A 5,000-nucleotide genomic window follows, 5' to 3' on the forward strand; every position below is an offset into this window, starting at 1 on the left:
AGCCCTTTTGCAGATCCTTGAACAATCTCAGACAGGCAGATCTTGTCGGAACGCCGACTATCACCTCTTGGGCGCAGGACAAGGTGGCTGAATGGTTTTGGCGATAGGACTGCAAATCTATTTTGATAAGCACTTGTTGGTTCAACGTCGCACAACATTTATTATTTTAGATAACCTGCAGAATGTAGGAGCAATTCTGACTTCCAAGTACAAGGATAATGATTCAAATGTAATACACTTGAAATGACATCCAGCCCCTAAAACAAATGAATTCCTCAGGCTCTGCATTGGCCGGGAATCGAACCCGGGTCAACTGCTTGGAAGGCAGCTATGCTCACCACTATACCACCAATGCTATGTGCAGCTCAGTAGCAACATTGAGACATCGACTCATAATTTGACCGTCATTTTGGTGGAAAGTGATAATTCACTTTCACGGTTTAGGTGTATGATTATGGCTTAGGTTGCGAGAGGTCCCTGGTTGAAAAATCTATCATTTTAATCACTACAGGTTACCTTCAGATTAGTCCCGTGACACTTGTTGGGAACGTAGGGCAAAACGGAGAACATTGCGACAAGTGGGGTCACATTAGTTTGTAGCCCAAGATTTTGGATTCTACAAACAGAACTTGGCAACATAGACGGTTGTGACTTCAGACGAGTCTCCTGACACTTGTGGGGGATGTAGAGAAAAATTGAGAATACCACCATGTTCGTGAGGGTCTCCTCATTCCAGATCGTGGTCATATGAATTTGTAGGTCAAACGGTTCGGAAGCTAGAGATGTTTTTGTGAGAAGACCGATTATAGGTATTGTCTCATGGTTTGACAAAAAACGATCTAGGTCCACCATCTTTCACTGCAGATATGGAGGGGTAACATAAGCAGTTGTGGAGGATTGAGACGGATACGCCGAGTCTTAATCTCTCTAGTTGAAAACGGATCTATTTGAATGGGTATTTTCAAAATTAATTGACTTTGATTCACGTACCTTTGCGTCATTTGACTCAAAATAAATGAGTTCCATTCTTTTGGAAGTCTTATTTTTTCATTTGTTTTTAAAAAAATGAATTGATCTCATTTTGCACTTTATTAATTTGTAAAAACTCGTCATCATTTTGCTGTCGCGACTGAACAAGACAGAATGTGAAAGACACAGCAGATGAACTACAGAAGATTTGAACTGAAGCATGGTCAAGATTTTGGAAGACTGTTATGCTCACAAGTAAAGCACAAAACACTCACATGATGTTCAATCGTTCCAAGCACCATGGACACGTCAATCGATATCTTCACTGTCATTGCTGCAGAAAGCAAAAAAATAACTTTTTGCATAAGGCTCGTTGGTCTAGGGGTATGATTCTCGCTTAGGGTGCGAGAGGTCCCGGGTTCAAATCCCGGATGAGCCCTTTTGCAGATCCTTGAACAATCTCAGACAGGCAGATCTTGTCGGAACGCCGACTATCACCTCTTGGGCGCAGGACAAGGTGGCTGAATGGTTTTGGCGATAGGACTGCAAATCTATTTTGATAAGCACTTGTTGGTTCAACGTCGCACAACATTTATTATTTTAGATAACCTGCAGAATGTAGGAGCAATTCTGACTTCCAAGTACAAGGATAATGATTCAAATGTAATACACTTGAAATGACATCCAGCCCCTAAAACAAATGAATTCCTCAGGCTCTGCATTGGCCGGGAATCGAACCCGGGTCAACTGCTTGGAAGGCAGCTATGCTCACCACTATACCACCAATGCTATGTGCAGCTCAGTAGCAACATTGAGACATCGACTCATAATTTGACCGTCATTTTGGTGGAAAGTGATAATTCACTTTCACGGTTTAGGTGTATGATTATGGCTTAGGTTGCGAGAGGTCCCTGGTTGAAAAATCTATCATTTTAATCACTACAGGTTACCTTCAGATTAGTCCCGTGACACTTGTTGGGAACGTAGGGCAAAACGGAGAACATTGCGACAAGTGGGGTCACATTAGTTTGTAGCCCAAGATTTTGGATTCTACAAACAGAACTTGGCAACATAGACGGTTGTGACTTCAGACGAGTCTCCTGACACTTGTGGGGGATGTAGAGAAAAATTGAGAATACCACCATGTTCGTGAGGGTCTCCTCATTCCAGATCGTGGTCATATGAATTTGTAGGTCAAACGGTTCGGAAGCTAGAGATGTTTTTGTGAGAAGACCGATTATAGGTATTGTCTCATGGTTTGACAAAAAACGATCTAGGTCCACCATCTTTCACTGCAGATATGGAGGGGTAACATAAGCAGTTGTGGAGGATTGAGACGGATACGCCGAGTCTTAATCTCTCTAGTTGAAAACGGATCTATTTGAATGGGTATTTTCAAAATTAATTGACTTTGATTCACGTACCTTTGCGTCATTTGACTCAAAATAAATGAGTTCCATTCTTTTGGAAGTCTTATTTTTTCATTTGTTTTTAAAAAAATGAATTGATCTCATTTTGCACTTTATTAATTTGTAAAAACTCGTCATCATTTTGCTGTCGCGACTGAACAAGACAGAATGTGAAAGACACAGCAGATGAACTACAGAAGATTTGAACTGAAGCATGGTCAAGATTTTGGAAGACTGTTATGCTCACAAGTAAAGCACAAAACACTCACATGATGTTCAATCGTTCCAAGCACCATGGACACGTCAATCGATATCTTCACTGTCATTGCTGCAGAAAGCAAAAAAATAACTTTTTGCATAAGGCTCGTTGGTCTAGGGGTATGATTCTTGCTTAGGGTGCGAGAGGTCCCAGGTTCAAATCCCGGATGAGCCCTTTTGCAGATCCTTGAACAATCTCAGACAGGCAGATCTTGTCGGAATGCCGACTATCACCTCTTGGGCGCAGGACAAGGTGGCTGAATGGTTTTGGCGATAGGACTGCAAATCTATTTTGATAAGCACTTGTTGGTTCAACGTCGCACAACATTTATTATTTTAGATAACCTGCAGAATGTAGGAGCAATTCTGACTTCCAAGTACAAGGATAATGATTCAAATGTAATACACTTGAAATGACATCCAGCCCCTAAAACAAATGAATTCCTCAGGCTCTGCATTGGCCGGGAATCGAGCCCGGGTCAACTGCTTGGAAGGCAGCTATGCTCACCACTATACCACCAATGCTATGTGCAGCTCACTAGCAACATTGAGACATCGACTCATAATTTGACCGTCATTTTGGTGGAAAGTGATAATTCACTTTCACGGTTTAGGTGTATGATTATGGCTTAGGTTGCGAGAGGTCCCTGGTTGAAAAATCTATCATTTTAATCACTACAGGTTACCTTCAGATTAGTCCCGTGACACTTGTTGGGAACGTAGGGCAAAACGGAGAACATTGCGACAAGTGGGGTCACATTAGTTTGTAGCCCAAGATTTTGGATTCTACAAACAGAACTTGGCAACATAGACGGTTGTGACTTCAGACGAGTCTCCTGACACTTGTGGGGGATGTAGAGAAAAATTGAGAATACCACCATGTTCGTGAGGGTCTCCTCATTCCAGAGAGTGGTCATATGAATTTGTAGGTCAAACGGTTCGGAAGCTAGAGATGTTTTTGTGAGAAGACCGATTATAGGTATTGTCTCATGGTCTCATTTGACTCAAAATAAATGAGTTCCATTCTTTTGGAAGTCTTATTTTTTCATTTGTTTTTAAAAAAATGAATTGATCTCATTTTGCACTTTATTAATTTGTAAAAACTCGTCATCATTTTGCTGTCGCGACTGAACAAGACAGAATGTGAAAGACACAGCAGATGAACTACAGAAGATTTGAACTGAAGCATGGTCAAGATTTTGGAAGACTGTTATGCTCACAAGTAAAGCACAAAACACTCACATGATGTTCAATCGTTCCAAGCACCATGGACACGTCAATCGATATCTTCACTGTCATTGCTGCAGAAAGCAAAAAAATAACTTTTTGCATAAGGCTCGTTGGTCTAGGGGTATGATTCTTGCTTAGGGTGCGAGAGGTCCCGGGTTCAAATCCCGGATGAGCCCTTTTGCAGATCCTTGAACAATCTCAGACAGGCAGATCTTGTCGGAATGCCGACTATCACCTCTTGGGCGCAGGACAAGGTGGCTGAATGGTTTTGGCGATAGGACTGCAAATCTATTTTGATATGCACTTGTTGGTTCAACGTCGCACAACATTTATTATTTTAGATAACCTGCAGAATGTAGGAGCAATTCTGACTTCCAAGTACAAGGATAATGATTCAAATGTAATACACTTGAAATGACATCCAGCCCCTAAAACAAATGAATTCCTCAGGCTCTGCATTGGCCGGGAATCGAGCCCGGGTCAACTGCTTGGAAGGCAGCTATGCTCACCACTATACCACCAATGCTATGTGCAGCTCAGTAGCAACATTGAGACATCGACTCATAATTTGACCGTCATTTTGGTGGAAAGTGATAATTCACTTTCACGGTTTAGGTGTATGATTATGGCTTAGGTTGCGAGAGGTCCCTGGTTGAAAAATCTATCATTTTAATCACTACAGGTTACCTTCAGATTAGTCCCGTGACACTTGTTGGGAACGTAGGGCAAAACGGAGAACATTGCGACAAGTGGGGTCACATTAGTTTGTAGCCCAAGATTTTGGATTCTACAAACAGAACTTGGCAACATAGACGGTTGTGACTTCAGACGAGTCTCCTGACACTTGTGGGGGATGTAGAGAAAAATTGAGAATACCACCATGTTCGTGAGGGTCTCCTCATTCCAGAGAGTGGTCATATGAATTTGTAGGTCAAACGGTTCGGAAGCTAGAGATGTTTTTGTGAGAAGACCGATTATAGGTATTGTCTCATGGTTTGACAAAAACCGATCTAGGTCCACCATCTTTCACTGCAGATATGGAGGGGTAACATAAGCAGTTGTGGAGGATTGAGACGGATACGCCGAGTCTTAATCTCTCTAGTTGAAAACGGATCTATTTGAATGGGTATTTTC

The 5,000-nt window shown here is 41.9% G+C and overlaps 6 non-coding genes across 6 annotated transcripts in view; 3 read left to right on the forward strand and 3 right to left on the reverse strand.

Annotated features, from left to right (window-relative positions):
• The window catches only part of trnap-agg, a 72-nt gene extending 67 nt beyond the window's left edge, over positions 1-5 (forward strand). The window contains exon 1 of the tRNA in view: positions 1-5. This exon is cut by the window's left edge and continues 67 nt beyond it. This is a non-coding gene — a tRNA (tRNA-Pro).
• A 278-nt stretch (positions 6-283) lies between these two features.
• Positions 284-355, reverse strand: trnag-ucc. The gene has a single exon. It is a non-coding gene; the product is annotated as a tRNA-Gly (tRNA).
• A 981-nt stretch (positions 356-1,336) lies between these two features.
• trnap-agg lies at positions 1,337-1,408 on the forward strand. Its single transcript has one exon. It is a non-coding gene; the product is annotated as a tRNA-Pro (tRNA).
• A 278-nt stretch (positions 1,409-1,686) lies between these two features.
• trnag-ucc lies at positions 1,687-1,758 on the reverse strand. Its single transcript has one exon. It is a non-coding gene; the product is annotated as a tRNA-Gly (tRNA).
• Positions 1,759-3,089: 1,331 nt separating this feature from the next.
• On the reverse strand, positions 3,090-3,161 carry trnag-ucc. The gene has a single exon. It is a non-coding gene; the product is annotated as a tRNA-Gly (tRNA).
• Positions 3,162-3,970: 809 nt separating this feature from the next.
• trnap-agg lies at positions 3,971-4,042 on the forward strand. Its single transcript has one exon. It is a non-coding gene; the product is annotated as a tRNA-Pro (tRNA).
• Positions 4,043-5,000: the final 958 nt, after the last annotated feature.

Source organism: Oncorhynchus mykiss, chromosome 9 (assembly GCF_013265735.2).
Source record: "Oncorhynchus mykiss isolate Arlee chromosome 9, USDA_OmykA_1.1, whole genome shotgun sequence".
NCBI lineage: Eukaryota > Metazoa > Chordata > Actinopteri > Salmoniformes > Salmonidae > Oncorhynchus > Oncorhynchus mykiss.